General features: G+C 31.9%; 1 protein-coding gene across 1 annotated transcript in view; it reads right to left on the bottom strand.

Annotated features, from left to right (window-relative positions):
- The window catches only part of Epac (Exchange protein directly activated by cAMP), a 665,395-nt gene extending 647,663 nt beyond the window's left edge, over nucleotides 1-17,732 (bottom strand). The window contains exon 1 of the mRNA XM_072525991.1: nucleotides 17,630-17,732. The gene's annotated coding sequence lies outside the window, so the exon portion shown is untranslated. The remainder of the gene's footprint in view (nucleotides 1-17,629) is intronic.
- Between the last annotated feature and the right edge of the window lie 679 nt (nucleotides 17,733-18,411).

Here is an 18,411-nt window from a genome sequence, read left to right as displayed (position 1 = left end):
AGAGCAGGTAAATCAATTGTTGTTATTGTTTTTTTTTATTTTTTTATTTTCGTTAAATTTAAAGTCAGGGTATATATTATTGGTAGAAAGTATATGTATATATATATATATATATATATATATATATATATATATATATATATATAGCTGTTATTTTAGAGAATATATATATATATATGTATATATATATATATATGTATATATATATATATATATATATATATATATGTATATATATATATATGTATATATATATATATATATATATATATATATATATATATATATATATATATATATATATATATATATTTAAGGATTAGAATAATATTAATAAACTGGGCTAAATATAGGTAAGAGCTATTTATATGTATTATTGTTGGGGATAAGGATATCAAACTGTGAGAAATAAATTTCTCTGAAGATACTTTGGAAAATGATACTTTCCTGACGTCCAAACATTCTTTAAAGCTATTTTCCTATTTCATTACGCTTATTAATATAAATTTATTGGTTTTCTACCTCTTTTCCGTATTTAATCTCTTTTCACTGTCTTACATGGGCATGCTAATTAGCCGAATCCTCCCTTGAGTATCTATTAGCCATTCTCCGACATAGCCTGCTAGCCAAACTGCATTAAGTCTCACACATTTTCTGTTGTGAGCACACTCCTGCTTCTGGTAACCATTTCTTCCATATCGTTATTTTATTGAGGCTTACCGCCACAGCCCAGCTCTACACTTTTTGTTACAATGGGCGCTTGGGCTATGCGTATATAGAGAAACAAGATCTTTGGCACAACTTTTTTCTGGTTTGAATTCATCATTGTACAAATGAACGCCCGCGTGCCATACTCGTTTTCGCGTTTCTTTCACAACTAAAAAGGAATATTTTAAAATAAAATAAGCTCAAAATTTTGAACAAGAGCTGATAGAAGAATAATGAAACTTATATTTAGGCACTTGATGATTTCAAAAATATTATTTTTTACTTGTGTTTTTTAGTTTTGAAAATCGTCATTTTGCATTTTTTCAGTTCTAAATTATTTATCACCCTAAAACGATCAACTTTAGAAAAAACTTATAACAGGCCTTTTTTGTTCATAATGATCCAAAAAAGCTAAACAAATTGTCCGGGCCCAAAAAATTTTGTTTAACAAAATTTGTACAAATTTTTGCCTGAGCGATCGTTTGAACCTTATTTTGTGGTATCTCATGAAAGTGATTATGCAAAAAAATCCCTATAGGGGAATATTAATCCCGTTAGGGAATGTTTTTAAAATTATTATTGTTATTTGTTGTAAAATTGTTATTGCCTTTTAAATTAAAAGCAAATATGGACGTAGAATGTTTTTCTGAAGCGTATAGTATGGCTAAATGATAACAAAACGAAAAAACAGATTTCCAGTAAAAATTGACACAGAAGATTTTCATTCTTCATCGTCGTATGACACATGATATACTTTTTAATTTAAAAAAGTAAGCGTACTTATGAACTTATGACTATCACTTTAAGAGGATTTTATCATTTAGTTGTTTATTTGACTCTATTTTTACCCTAACTGAAAAATTAATAGTTTCACAACCCAGAATATAGTCTTTCCCATCGGATCTAGTTTCATTTGGGTACGTATGTATATTTTGGTGTTATTATTAAAGGCTTTGATAACTGCTTTAACCTCTAGCTGCAGTTGTAAATTTTCTGTCTTTTTTTCTTTTTTGTGTTATGTAAAACAAGAAGTATATTATGATATCTAAATAAATACAGCTGCTTGGATTGTTATACGATTAGAGTCTCTCATCATTTACCTACACGTTTTTCAACTTTTAAGTTTCATCAGGTAGAATTATTTGTGACAGAACTAAATTCAGCTGACGCGTACCATGGTATACAATGAAGACAAGGTATGATACATAATGTTCCAAAATCGATTTAGTTCGCGATTGACGTAGTAAAGATTCCTTTTTCACACAACATTTGAACGCAGTTGTGTAGGAATAACTTTTAATCTTAAGTTTTTAATATAATTTGACTAATTTAAATATAGTAATTATAATTCTTTGCATGTACAGATGATTACATGAAACCGATAAAAGAATAGAAACTGTGATGAATCAAAAGTATTTAACATTAGGTTTAAAAGACTTTAAAGATAACTGTTTATATCGTATGGGTTAAGAATAGAATAGAAATATACTTTCTTTTCACTAAAAATTGTACAATTTTATGAACAAAGCTTACAAAAAGTTAGAAAATTTACTGAAATAACACAAATCATCAATATCACAAAATAAAAGATAAAATAAACAAGTTGAAATTGCTGCATATGATACCCAAACATATATAAAAGTATACGAAAATGGACCATTGGACCAATGGACCATTTTCGTATATTTATCGTTCTTACTCGACGCAATGAGTACAAGAAAGATGGTAATTTATATGAGTAAATTGTTGATGCATAGTGGAATATAAATATTCCCAGCATCGCTCTTAATGGCTTGATTAAGCGTGAGTATACAGTTTACTTTAATTGCTATCGACACATTTAACTTCATATATAAAAGTACTTTAGGTACTTGTAGATAAACGTACTTTAATTTCTTAGTTTTTCGTTAAGAAACTCTTCTACTGAATAATATGGTCTTTTAGATAGATAGGCTTTTGTCATTTTACGGAACTTGCGGAAGAATATTGCAGATTTAAGTTGTAAAGGAAGATAGTTGTATAGTTTTATTGCCGAATATAATATAGATTTCTTTACCAACTAAGTGGACGGGATCGGTAAATAAACATCAAAGGTTGAATTTCTGGTGTAATAGTTCTGGTTAGGTCTTACTGGAAAGACATGTAGGTGTTTACGAATTCAGCAAAAAGTTTCAAAAATATATAAAGAACAAAGCGTTAAAATTCCACGATTTTTGAAGTAGCTTCTGCAATGTGTTGTTCTTCTGAGGTCAAACAAATTTTTCTAAGAACCCAAAAAAGGACGATCATATCGAAGATAACACTAAAACAAAGAAAAATATGTTATTGTGGAAGATGCTAAATTGATTATTTTCGAATCAGATCTTATTGCATAGCAGACTGAGGCTAGTTTTATTACTTAACAAACCAAACCGATATGAAGGGAATATTTAAGTTTGCTGTCTATAAAAATACCAAGAAATTTTACAGTAATATGTTATAAAGCTTGAAACTGATATCTTGATATAATTTCTAGATCTTCATTTATTTACAAAATGAAAGATATATGTATATATATATATATATATATATATACATATATACATTGGAATTATTTCTACTTGCATATCTATGCATATTACTCAGTTTATCCAAATGTTTTTGAAAGCACCTGATGAAGTGATGTAGAACAACAGTGACAATTCTTTAAAAATGCAATTATCGAACCAAGTCGCAGAGAACTCACAACAACCAGATGCAAGAAAGGAGATTGGATGACAGAAGAAATCTTGGAAACGATGAAGGACAGAAGTAGACAAAAGAATATCAACAGCTGTATAATCAAATGAGAAGGAAAATAAAAACAGCTAAAGAGACTTATTTCACTGGAAAATGCCAAGAAATAGACTTACAAAACAAATATGATAACTTCAATCTCCATAAGAAAGTTAAAGAATTAGCTGGGGCAGCAAAACAAGAAACCTCAAGCATACTAATGGACAAACAAGGAAACATTTTAGTGTAGACAGAACAAAAATTAGGAAGCTGGAAAGAATATATAGAAAAATTATTCCATGACCAGAGATAGCTGCTTGTCCAGATGAAATACCAAGTGAATTGCTAAAACTGGTCAATGAAAAGAGCATAGATCTTTTAGTCCAACTACTGAATACAATATATTCCACAGGAATCATTCCACGTGAAATGCTGACATCAACATTTATTTGTCTAACAAAGGAAGTAAATGCCAAAGAATGTAGTGATTATCAGTCTAATGTCTAACGAACGATCAGTCTAATGTCACATATACTAAAAACCCTGCTAAAAATCATCCATAATAAAATACACGCTAAGCTGGAGATGGATATTAGTGATTCCCAGTTTGGATTTCCGAATGGAGTGGGCACAAGAGAGGCACTATTTTCTTTTAACTTGCTGACCCAAAGATGTTCGGATGTTAATCGAGATCTTTATGTATGCTTTATAGACTACAACAAGGCATTCGATAAGGTAAAACATGACAGACTTATAGAAGTACTTAAAAACAAGAATCTGGATGTGCGGGATGTAACATGGATATCAAATCTATACTATAGCTAACGATCAAATGTGAAAATTGTCAGAAGAAGTGGAGATAAGGAGAGAGGTCAGGCAAGGTTGAATACTGTCGCCGTTATTGTTTAAAAACAAAACAAAACATATCTTAAATTTGGGCTCGGAGGATCCCCTGAAATAATAACATCAGAAATTAGAGCCGCCCTAAAACAAATGAAAAATGGGAAAACACCAGGAGAAGATAAAATTACTTCGAGATGCTAAAAATGGGAGGCACTGCATTAGAAGAGGCAATGAGAGCATTACTGAATAAATTCCTATTGGAAGGACAAATACCAAAAGCATGGAAAAATGCGAAAGTCATTCTACTCCCTAAAAAAGGGTACACCGCAAATATAGAAAACTACCGACCAATAAGCTTATTGTCACACCTTTACAAACTACTAACCCGAATAATAACAAATATATTGACAGCTAAGCTTGATGCATACCAGTGGAGCAAGCAGGCTTTCGTAAGGGTTTTAGCACTATCGATCACTTGCAAACAATCCGGACAGTTATTGAAAAAACAATAGAGTACAACATACCACTACATCTGGCATTTGTCGATTATCACAAAGCATTCGACAGTATCAAGAAATGGGAAATAAACTTTCTTAACAGCATTGGACGACGCCAGAGTAGATTCAAGATATGCTACCCTCCTTAAGAATATATACGATGATTATTATGATACGACTTCTCACGTAAAAATAGATGATGATCTGGAAACTATGAAAATAGACCTTGGCAAAGGTATGAGTCAAGGCAACACCATCTCACCCAAGTTATTTACTTTGGCACTAGAAAATGTCTTCAAAAAACTAAATTGGGCCGAAAAGGGATTAAAAATAGATGGGTATATCTTAACCATTTGCGTTCTGCAGACGACATAATACAGACGACAAAGTAGGATTAAAAATGAATCTCGAACAAAACAAAGATATTAAGCAACAGCCTAGAAAACATCACGATAGATAACATCAATAGGGCACAATTGTCATGGGCTGCTTTTGGTAAGTTGGGCTTCATTTTAAAAGACAGAAAAATTCCAATACACTTAAAACGAAAAACCTATGACACTTGTATACTACCAGTTGCAACTTATGGATTGGAAACTATGGCAATAACAAGAAAAATAGCAAAACAATAATTAAGAGTATCTCAACGGGCCATGGAGAAGGCCATGTTAAATATAAGCCTCAGAGACAAAATTCCTAACAACAAAATACGTCGAGGAACTAAAGTAACCGATATCATGGAAAAGATGGCAATGGATAGCACGTGTAGCAAGACAAGACACCAACAGATGGTCTCATAAACTGACATTCTGGAGACCTCGAGAAACAAAAAGAAGCCTGGAAAGACACAAAAAGAGATGGATAGACGATATAATAGCTGTAGCTGAAAAGCAGTGGATGAGAATTGCAAAAGATAGAAAAGCGTGCAAGCAATTGGAGGAGGCCGATGTCCAATAATGGATAAATGAAGGCTAAATAAGAATAAGAAGATTGTTAAGGATTCCATGGGTAGATAGAGTCACGAATACGGAAGTGTTAAGAAGAATAGGCAGAGAGAGGGAAATAGAAAATATAATAAAAGAACGGAAATTGCAATATCTCGGACATGTGATGATGGGCGAAAGATACAACATGTTAAGACGCATAATTCAAGGAAAAGTAGAGGGTAGGAGAAGCGTAGGAAGAAGACGCGTTTCCGGGTTGAAAAACCTGAGAGAGTGGTTTGGTTACAGCTCAAGGCAATTGTTTAGAGCAGCTGCCTCGAAGGTCAGAATAGCCATGATGATTGCCAACCTTCGTCGTGGAGATGGCACTTAAAGAAAAATAAGAATACTTTGAAACAGGTTTCAAATAATGATACGTTTTAAAAATTCAATCATCTGAATAAAATAATATTTCTGTCAATAAGATTACTCCACTCTCCCATAATGTGCAAAAGCAGTTGTAATAAACAGATTTTACTCCAATTTCTCCCATAGTAGTGATATTTAGATGGTAGCCTTTTTTATCTGACAAGGGTTGTTTTGCGGTACGTCATCTTGACAGTCGTATTTGGTATATGGTCGAAAATGAAACATAAGTTATCAGGGAATTGGTTTTGTATAGATCACCCTCGTTGGGATATCGGCCTGAACTTATGTTATAGAACTTGGACAGATTTTAGTGTTGCTGTAGGTATATTTTGTGAAGTTTCCATGCCACCATTCCACAGGTAGACTGAAAGGATTACTGAAGACACCGTGAAGGAATACATCAGATATTTTTAATACATTTTCTTTTGCACTGCAATAAGCCTATTGTTGATACACAAGCATATATTTTTTATATTTTTTTAAGTGTAATTGTAAGCCATAAACTACCTAATCGATCGGGGTAGCCAGTATTTATTGGTAATAAATAGACTGTAGAAAAGTAATTATCGGAACCTGTCCCTAATTTAAACCCTTCTGATCAGAGGTTACTTAGTACGTGGTCTATATATAAAAAAAAATTAAATTATACGTCTTAAATAATTTTAATTTTTGTTGCTTTAGTAATTAAATTATGCGTCTTACGTAGTTTTGATTTTTGTTGTTATAGAAATTAATTGATTCCTTTTATGTAATTTTGAGATAGTTTTGGTTATTTTATTAGTTTTAGATTTAACTTTATGTGTTAGTGTAATATACAGAGATATATTCTAATATGTTTCCCTTTGTAGGGTTTTCATTTCATTTCATTGAACTTTATTTTAAGTAAAGTAAACAGGTTATGGTAAAGACTTCAGAGATTATATTGTTAGAGAAACAATATCTTACATATAAAATGTTTAGTGTAAAATATCTACATAACTGAAATTGCTTCAAGTAATGTTAATAAAATATAACGATATCAATTTTAAATTTACCACACTCTAAATATTTTTACCTGCTTGGTTTAATACGCTAGTAAGTTAAACTTCTTCTGATTTTAATGATACTTGTACTTCTGTTACACGGGTAGGTGGAGCTTATAAACTTTTCGAAATAAATTTCAAACAATACATAAGATTTCATAAGATATTTTCTTGGAATTCTTCCATAAAGTTATTACAAAAAACATCGCCAGCAAGATATTTTCATATAATTTTCTTCCATAACGGGAATTGTACAATAACTTTTGAAGAATTTTTCAATTGTAAGTAGATCATAATATTATATATATATATATATATATATATATATATATATATATATATATATATATATATATATATATATATATATATATATACCCAAACCGCACAGTACGTTTTGAATACGTACAATTTTGGTACTGTACGTACATGATGTAAAATGTACGTTTTAAGTACGTACACTGGGGTACATACCAGTACGTACAGAAGAGTACGTACTATTACGTCTTAAATATTTATTATGTTAGGTTATGTTAAACTAACCTAATTTATTTTGGAATTTTCCACCTCGAGTACAGTTTTGATGTGATAATCATTGCAAGACTTATATACACTTATAGTGTGGTTTCGTGTTATCTTATTCAGTCGAGTGTTTTTTAACTTATATAGTCATACTTAAAGATTTTGTATTTTGTGGGTGAGGAAGTGATAGATAAATTATTAAATAAAAAATAAGTATATTTAGAACAAAACCATTTGGTAGACTTTAAGATTCATAAGTTTTGCTTCCTTTTGTACTTCAAATATGAATAATAAACATATACACCTATATTTACTTTTGTTAACAAAAATCATCATAATCGATACACCGATAATCGTGAAATCGCTTATGAATTAGTTCTGGACATAGAAGAATATCTTACGGACGAATTTAAATCGTTGTCAACACACTTTAAGGAAAATCAGCTGCACCTAAATGCACAAAAATCACAAATTACTCTCTTTAATCTTAACAACAGGGAAGCTACAAAATAACTTAACCTTTAATGGAATGGAGTCACATTGTCCAGTCACCAAGTATCTCATCTCGGAGTGATACTAGATAGTCATAGACTGTGTGCTGGTATCGGAATGGAAACATTGTATCCTGGGGATACATTGAGGCAGATGACAGCTGTGCATGCGGTGTGATCCAATCAATGAGACAACTTTTGCAGTGGCGTCTCATAAACTGTAAGCAATAGTACTGTCATCCAGACTTAACGAAATGCAACGACGTAGCATTAGCGTATGTCAACCACTGGTTAAACGATATATGAATGTTTTATTGTTTTAATTGTTTTATGTGGACTTTACATTCTTTTGAATGTATTTTATTTACAAAATTTTACTGTGTTGTATTTTATTTTGATTTTAAGTTGTGTTAACTTGTTGTTCTTCTTCTTTGTTTTCTTTATAAGCAATTCTGCTGATTTATTTGCGGCTAATACCTCTATGGAAGGTTGTCACTATATCTTTTGCGCGGTCATCCGATACTGCCGACTGGTGATTTATCTCTTGCTATTTTGACTAGACCAGTCTCGCCCAGTCTGCTTGTGTAAGTATTCTCTTCTTTTTTTCTATTTAGTGTTAAATTCTATGTAGTGTTAACACAACAGATTTGCCTGGTCAGACGGTTTAAACTAAACTAACATTGCCGTTACTTGGGAACTATAATCAATGAATCGTGGGACAATACCCAAGAGATTAAATGTTGGATCGAAAGGGCAAAAAGTGCATTCTTGACTATAAGTTCTGTGTTCAAGAACCATGACCTTACCCTAAAAACAAAAATAAGGCTCCTTAAATGTTATGTGTCCTCAGTGCTTCTGTACGGAGTAGAAACGTGGACATTAAAGGCGGAAACTTTATCAAAACTTCAGGCTTTTGAGCTATGGTCATACAGAGGGATCCTAAAGATACCATGGATAGACAAAGTCACCAATTAAGACGTACTGCGGAGGATGAACACAAATGCGGATTTGGTCAACATCGTGAAGAGCTGTAAGCTGCAGTACTTGGGACATATAATGAGAAATCAAGGCAGATACGAGCTACTTTGCATTTTGCAAGGTAAAAGTGAAGGAAAAAGGGCCCCAGGACGAAGAATATCCTCGCTTGCTAACCTGAGAGCATAGTATAGAAAGTCCTCAACACAGCTATACCGTATAGCAACCAACAAAGTCATAGCCATAATGTTCGGAACGGACAGGCACCCTAAGAAGAAGAACATTACCGTTATAGTTTTTTTTTATTTCACACCGTTAAAATGGAGTTTTTGTTACTTTCTCTAACTATATATAACGAACTAAATGAGAAACATGTAATGATATTTTTTAATCACAATTAACATGTACAAAAGTAGTTATCACAGAAGATAAGATCGAAGAAAAGAGGAGGAAGTTGAAATAGGAAGAATATAAGGATGATGAGATTGATGCAATTATTAAAATTTATGGTGTGACAAAGAAGGCGAAGGGGGTAAAGAAATCTGTGGTGAACACTAAAATTACGTTTGAGGACTATGTAGAGTGTTTGGATAACTTAAAAGAGGTGTATGCTTCACAGAATCTAATACGCTCAGATAAGCACCATGTTTATACCATAACACAAAGCAAGATTGCGCTAAGCCACAATGATGCTAAAAGACATCACCTTCCGGAGTCATATGATACACTTCCGTGGGGGCATTATTTAATTGATTCTAAGATGGATGTTGATTAACACAAAGTAATATATCTAATATATCAATAGTCATATTTTAATATTTATCCTTGATGATTGACTTTAAGATGGATGAAAATTGTATATTGTCGTTTTTATAACGTGGTTTATTTATTACAACTTAAAATATATCTGATTCAGAATTTATTAGTCATTATTTCACCATTTCATTTCGCTTTTCGTTGTTTATATTATATGATAATTGTAATAGATCTTAATTTTCTAAATATTATTTCTAAATCACGATACTTAAGATTAGCACATTTAAAAAAGATGTTTAGATATGACCACTAAAAAGATATCATGGACCACTGGCAAATTAATGAACCGTTCTGGTTAACTCCAGAGCTATGTGTTCGTGCAGCCTCCTAAGACAATCGATAACTTATTGGTCTTCCTCGATTTAGATTTAAGTCAATTCTTCGATAGCCTGTCCCAAAACAGGAGTCGGAGAATTTCCTATTTTTAAAGATAACCTAGAGTTATTAGCCCCCAATAATTCATTTGAACGCTATACAACATAGTAACTAATGAATTAACACCAAAGTGTCGATGTCTTAACATAAAAGATGTCCATCAATAAAAGATGTCTTCTAAACCATGTTAAATTATGTGCTGATCTTAATAAGTTAAGTATAATTATTAAATAAATTATCATATTATGTAAATGACTTCATTCATACTAACTGTTTGTCCCATACTAACATTACCTCTCCCGGCGGTCGTGTAGTCGTACCTTCACGTTGGTGACTGCCGTTAAGAATAAATTTTTGTTTTTCAACAAATGTTTGTTTGAACCGAATTGACTACGTTCCTTTATACGTTGGCTCTATATTCGTTAACTTACTATCATTCCTTTGCTTAGATACTAACAGCAGTTTATTACTTATTACATTACCCATTACTTATTACATTTATGCATTACTTATTGCTTGACTGTCCTTGCTAACATTTTTATGTAGTATGTATAAAAGATAGTATGCAGCTCGTTACTTTTCATGTGTTACTGTGGAGATTATAGAGTGGATGAATGTTGGTTTGGTCATAGTGTAAGAATGGTAAACGTTCCTATTCGTTTTATTTCCAGCGAAAGCCGCTGCTGTACGTTATATTCATTTGATACCTCATACGTAGTAATCAGGTTAATAGACCTTAAGATACGTTATAGTGCCATTTTGGAATTGATTTTGTTGCTTGTTTTTTCATCTCAATGTATTCGTTACCCCCTCCTATTTCATTTGACGCCTTATACATTGCAATCGGACCAATAGACCCTGAGATACGTTATAGTGCCGTTTTGGTATTCATTTTGTTGCTTGTTTTTCATCTTCATGGATTCATTACCCCCTCCTCTTTCATTTGACGCCTGATACCTTGCAATCGGACCAATAGATCTGGAGATACGTTATAGTACCGTTTTGACTATGCCGCCATCTTTGTTTTTCCCTCTACGTGTTCCCCGTCCCCTTCCCGTTCGTTTGACACCTCATACGTTGCAATCGGACCAATAGATCCGGAGATACGTTATAGTGCCGTTTTGACTATACCGCCGTCTTTGTTTTTTCTATCTACGTGTTACCCGTTTCCTTCCCGCTCGTTTGACACCTCATACGTTGCAATCGGACCAATAGATCCGGAAATATGTTATAGTGCCGTTTTGACTATGCCGCCATCTTTGTTTTTTCTCTTTACGTGTTCCCCGCCCCCTTCCCGTTCGTTTGACACCTCATACGTCGCGATCCGACGAGCGGTCGCGCCTCCACTTCGAAAAGCGTCAAAAATGAGCAGAATGGACCTTAGATTTTCTTATGGAGATTTACATGGGAAAATGACCTGTTTTGGGCTCGAACTCTCCTAGCCCCTTTACTGACTCCTGTATCCCATTGCGGAGTACTGTGCATTAGTATGGCTCAACAGTCAGCACACCAAACGTGTTGACATCCAACTTTATGGCTTTACGTATTATATCGGGTACAATAAAGGCCACATCAACATACTGGCTACAGCACTAAGCCACATAGTCCCCTCACACTCCCACCCAGAAGGGAGTATAGAAAAATGAACGCTGATCCTGTGCTCCGCTCACAATAAATAGACTTCATTCAAAAAACAACCCTGTCAATTTTGCAAGAAGTCTAATTGAAAGGAACTCCAAGATAATCTGGAATATGCTATGTATCACAAGCAAGTCAGAGGGTTTCGACCACACTGGGCCACACTGAACAGAATCAGAACAAATTGTGGCAGGAGCTCCGACTCACTTTTTAGATGGGGCAAATTACCCTCTTCAAACTGCGATTGTAGTGTTAAAAGACAAACCGTTTAACATGTAGTGGAGGAACGTACGATCAGATCCTACAGTGGCAATTTGTCCGATTTCTTTATTGCGACCAAAGAGTCAATTCAAAATATTTGTCATCTAAATATTCTTTTGTAAAATTGAATTATTATGATTTACTGTTTGTACTGTATTATATATACAAAACTTAACTGTGATTACAGCCATACATTTTAGTATGATATTGTAGTGCTAAATAACTATCGTGTAACCCAATTATGTCACTAACCATAAAAGTTGGGGTTTAATATGGCATCGTAAGTGCACAAATAAATTGCGTCTAAGTAGTTTTACAATAAGGGAGTTTATATCGTACTTTTTGCAGCAATATAAGTGTATTGGGACATAAACTTAGCGTAATAACATAACAAATAAATTGCGTCGCAGTAGTTTTCCAATAAGAAAGTTTATATTGTACTGGTTGCAGCAATTTGACTGTATTGTAACATAATGTTTGCCTTATAAATTCCCTAGTTAATTCTGTAGGGGTGGTGAATTAGAAATCTGTAAATTGGCTTGAATTTCACAGTCCATTAATAAATATTTTTAAAAATTTGGAATTTTGATTTATGTATATATATATATATATATATATATATATATACATAAATATATAAATAAATACATATATATATATAAATATAAATATATATATATATATATATATATATATATATATATATATATATATATATATATTGAATTTGAAATTTCCGCGGGAGCTATATGTGGTTTCAGTTGTTTTCCGGGTTTGACTCCGCGTTAAATATTTTTGGTTTTTAGAAAAACCATTGTTTTGACGACGTTTCGGCAAGGTCACACTTGCCATTGTCAAGTCAGATTCTGCTTCGTCTTGATGTTACAGGCGAACTGATTTCTCGGTCGCTGCACGCTGAGTTTAAATATCTTGTTGCGCTTCTTGTCATTGGTCCTGTGCGCAGAGTGGGCGTGGTCTTCTTCGCTATTTTAATTTTTACGTTTTTCTGCAGAATTGTTTTCCCCCAGACTCCCAAATACGTGGAAAACAATTCTGCAGAAAAACGTAAAAATTAAAATAGCGAAGAAGACCACGCCCACTCTGCGCACAGGACCAATGACAAGAAGCGCAACAAGATATTTAAACTCAGCGTGCAGCGACCGAGAAATCAGTTCGCCTGTAACATCAAGACGAAGCAGAATCTGACTTGACAATGGCAAGTGTGACCTTGCCGAAACGTCGTCAAAACAATGGTTTTTCTAAAAACCAAAAATATTTAACGCGGAGTCAAACCCGGAAAACAACTGAAACCACATATATATATATATGTATATATATTTGTAGTTTAAAATTAATTTAAAAATAAAATAATTTTTCTCATGTAAGAATTACAAAATTATAAATTTTCAATGCCCTGTATATGAAATTTTGTAAATGTAATAATTTAGTTTTAAGAAGTCCGTTCAAAGAAAATTGGATTTTTATAGTGATTTACGTTTTAAGAATAAGTATTGATAATCGGTAGAAAGTTAGGTAAACATTAATTACTATTTAAATGGAAATAAGCCACAATTAAAGGTTAAAGTACGTTCATTGACGTTTCAATTTCCACTTCGGAAATCGTTCTCAAAATACAAACGTAGTATTTTAAAAACGACTTCCGAAGTGGAAATTGAAACGTCAATAAACGTAATTTAACCTTTAATTGTGGCTTATTCCCATTTAAATAGTAATTACTTTAAACTGCCACAAGAAAATAGCTTCAGAACAATATTAGGTAAACATTGTTTAGAAAAGTATAACTCATTAAACCCAAACATTTAACAATGGGTCATGGAACTTTGTGGTTTTAAATAGACAATGCATCGGATTGATCAGAGATAACAGTTTTTTTTTCAGATAACAATAGATAGAAAATTTGAATGTTTATTTTGAGATAAGAATAATTACTTAAATGAAAGGTAACTTTTCTAATTTGACTGTCTTCTAGATACTTGTAAAACCCAAAGTGTGTACGATAACGTGGATTATTAATAGTAAATAAAGTAGGGATTTTTGGAAAATGGTAGGAAGGATGAGTGTTGTTTTTTGATTGGCCGTAAAAAACGTGGGAGGAGAACAGGAGTCGATGTGGATTTTGAACGAAAAGGTTTGGAGTATTGTGTTTTTACCATTGGGTCCAATTAAAAGTTGTGTAATTATTTTTGGTGATAGCAGAATAGAGGAAGTTGATAAGAAACCAAGTAGAGAATTCCAAACTCCTTGTGTTTCAGAAGCGTCCGGTTTCTGTAAGTAAAGAACAGAATTATTATATAAAATTAGCACGAGGCACTAAGTCGAGGAGAAAAAATCCTTGGGCCTAAAGATTGCTGTTTTTAATTTTGAACGAGTCGGAGATTTGATTGGTGGAGATATTCTGATGCTGTTTTGAAACATAGCTGTTTGTTGAAGAATTGGGACCGATGGTTGATAACACAGTCAACGAGAATTATTGGCGTCTGTCTGAAAACGTAGCAGAGCACTAAAGGTTGGTCGACTTATTTGTGACATAAGAATGTTTGTTTATAGTGCATACCATATTTATTTTTGAAAGACATTAATTTGTTAGTATTGTATTATAAATAATTATCCATAAATTCCTAGAATTATAAAGTAATTGTTTTAAAAATAAAATTCATCCATCAGAATAAGATAATTTTAAAAGTAAATTAAATGGATTTCTTTCAAAAGGAGATAAACAATTAACAATTTCTTTTTTATTGGCGCTAAAGAAGCTATACACGATAGAAATAATATTTGATTTTTATTGGGTATAATAAATATATGGTATTTTATGCTTTATAATATTTGTGTTTTCTTATATTTATTTCCCTTGTTTATCCTGGATAAAGCACGCAACTAGGAAATGCTAGAAGCCACGAAATAAAGGTAATTAATATGACAGAAAATTTAGCCCTTAGAAATTTTATTTATTTTTAACTTGCTTTGTAATAAATAATTAAAGTAATTAATTAATTTAATTAATAAAAATCGACTTCATCATATCATAAGCACGGAAAGCAGATCATAATATATATATATATATATATATATATATATATATATATATATATATATATATATATATATATATATATATATTATATATATATTTATATACAATACATCCTCTCGCTGAAATTGCTTCATCCTTTTTCTTAAACGATACCTTATCTCACCGTCAGACTTTCTACTCAGTTTCGATATCGTTTCACTCTTCACACTGTCGTCTCAGCAAGACCACTTATCTTTTATTAAACATTGTATGTCTAACATTTTTTTTTTCGATTTTATCTTTCAAAATTTTACAGACAAATAAATGGAGTTTATGAAATTCCTTGTGCAGAGCCCCTATCTTATATGAGTCAAACAAATCGTAGAATCCAAAAAAGGATTTACAACTATCTCATTTTTGCTCGCAATTCCTATTCTATTTTAGCTATAGGTCAACACTATCTTTATACAGGTCACAAAATTAATTTTAATAGACTCGAGAATAAACTCGAGATTCATAGTCCCATCTGCTTCTATTAACCAAACATTATTCGAGAAGCCGTAGTCATTGAAAAAAGTCCAAATTGCCTTAATAAAAGAGATGACGGCATCCAGTTACCTTAAACATGGAGACCTCTCATACAAAAAATATCGTCCGATCCACCTTCCAATAAAAATCCTGCCATCAGAAATGTTCGCGCTAACCTCTGCTTCACACACCGCGCTAATCCCTACGCAAACCTCCACTCCAACCTCTATCCAAACTACGTCATTATCGACGTTATAAATGAACTGTTCGCTGTTTTTAGTAGCAGTAATGCATTGATTAGTGAGACATATAATACAAATAGACTGACTGTTGCAATATAGACTCGTTCCTCCAGTTCGACAGAGAAAACCGACGCAAATCAGTATATATATACATATATATATATATATATATATATATATATATATATATATATATATATATATATATATCAATATATATATATATATATATATATATATATATATATATATATATATATATATATATATCAATGTATATATATACCAAGGTACACTCGAAGAGTGGTGGGTTTTTCGGTCAAAGTGGAGAAATAAAAGACAAAGAAGGTGGCATGCTTTGTTCTTTGTTAACAAATCAATCACTGGGGGGTAAATGGTGATCTTAACCACCTTTTGCTTTCATTTTTTGGCTTTTTAACGACAAGTTGTCAACCAAATTTATAACGTTCTAGGAATGTACCGCTCTATTATATTAGAGGTTGGTATTTTGCCTTGCTGTTCTGTCATTTTAACCTCAAGGCTATATCTAGTCACGTTGTTTGCGTGGGTGTTAAACCTGTAAATTCATTTACCTGCGAGATTCAGTAAGCTTAAGACTGGTAACTTCATTTTTATCTTTATTACTATATTAATTTTAAATAATTCAATAATGTTACCTAAAGTTAAAATTAAAATCTAATTGTATATAAATAAATTGTTGGAAGTGCATTCTAATGATCTTTCTAGTTCTTTACAAAATAAAATTAACCTTAATGTTTTTTACTTAAGTTTTTATAATAACTTTTTTATATACATGTATGTTTATCACATGTATGCTGTGCTAATTTTGTTAAATTGCAAACTATACCTAGTTTCAATTAATTGTTTTATACAACTTGAACTCTAAATGTCCAGTTTCGTAAGCTTTTTCATATTTTTAACATCATTGACTGCTACATGTCTTTGTAAGGTAACACACATTTTTTAAATTCTCTATGGATGTTTGGTTTCATATTGTTCTTTTTAGATGAACTGATGATGCTTTCTGAACAGAAAGCGAAACGTCTTCAATAAATAGATGAAGTAACTACCTTCTTTGTCTTTTATTTCTCCACTTTAACCGAAAAACCCACCACTCTTCGAGTGTACCTTAGTTTATTTTGGATTGACGGTCGTACTTCTTTTCTCGATATATATATATATATATATATATATATATATATATATATATATATATATATGTTTTATGATCGGATGAAAGGTGTAGTAATTCATATAAGGTAAACTGAGAGACAGACATACATTATACTTTTATACATAATTTAAAAATAATTTGGCTAACAGTTTAATCCATTGTCTTAAATGTTAAATAAAAAAAACCTGGTAATTTTTTTATCGTTTCTTTTAAAGTAAAGCTCCGAATGCTTTCCAGTTTCGTACATTTTCAAGCAGTTTTGATAAAACCTTCACTCACACATGTTAGAATTTTTATCTCTTTACACCAGCCGAATGTTTCCTTCCCCCGTTCGACTGAAAGAAAGGACAAAATCAAAAAAAGTGGTAAAACTTACGTGTAACTCCTTTCTCCAGATCTTCGTAGTATCCACAAAGGGCCAATTGTTGGAGCAAAGAATTTGGAAGTCGGCACAGTTGCTCCACGCGTCTGAAACGTGCACAGATTAATTCCACGTCTTTCACATTTCGATCGCACGGCCTGTAACAAATTTGCCAAGAATTACAACTAGCTCGTTGGTGTATAAATTGTCGGGAAAGATATATATCTTAACTTTTTAACTGATTATTTGGTAAACCTTATTCTCGTAAAAAATTAGTTTTTTTTTTAGTTATAAAAATATTATTTGCTCATTATTAATACTAAAATAGCCTGTTCGGACGAGACTAAATAACTATCAAAATTACAAAATATGCACCTACTCGATTGGTAATCATTTTCTCTAGTGACTGGTTAATGAATCATATATAGGAATTACTTGTAATTTATATTAATAATTATATATATATATATATATATATATATATATATATATATATATATATATATATATATATATATATATATATATATATATATATATATATATATATATATATATAAGATAATCCCATCCTCGAAAAAAAAACCCCGGTAATAATTCTGTAAAAACATTAAAAGTGTACCGACAGTGCCAGGGTTAACAAAATTCTTAAATATAACACTTATAAACCCAAGTTAGGTAAACTGACAAACGAAAAGAAACTTTTACCCAACGAAAATTGACAGGCTGGAGAAATTTTTCGTTCTCACAAGGTCAGATGAGCTACTGAAACTTTCACACCCTATTAAACTGCGGAA

Source organism: Diabrotica undecimpunctata, chromosome 3 (genome assembly GCF_040954645.1).
Source record: "Diabrotica undecimpunctata isolate CICGRU chromosome 3, icDiaUnde3, whole genome shotgun sequence".
Classification (NCBI taxonomy): Eukaryota; Metazoa; Arthropoda; class Insecta; order Coleoptera; family Chrysomelidae; genus Diabrotica; species Diabrotica undecimpunctata.
The sequence above is the reverse complement of the archived record's forward strand: the minus strand, read 5'-3'. Positions and strand labels throughout refer to the sequence as shown.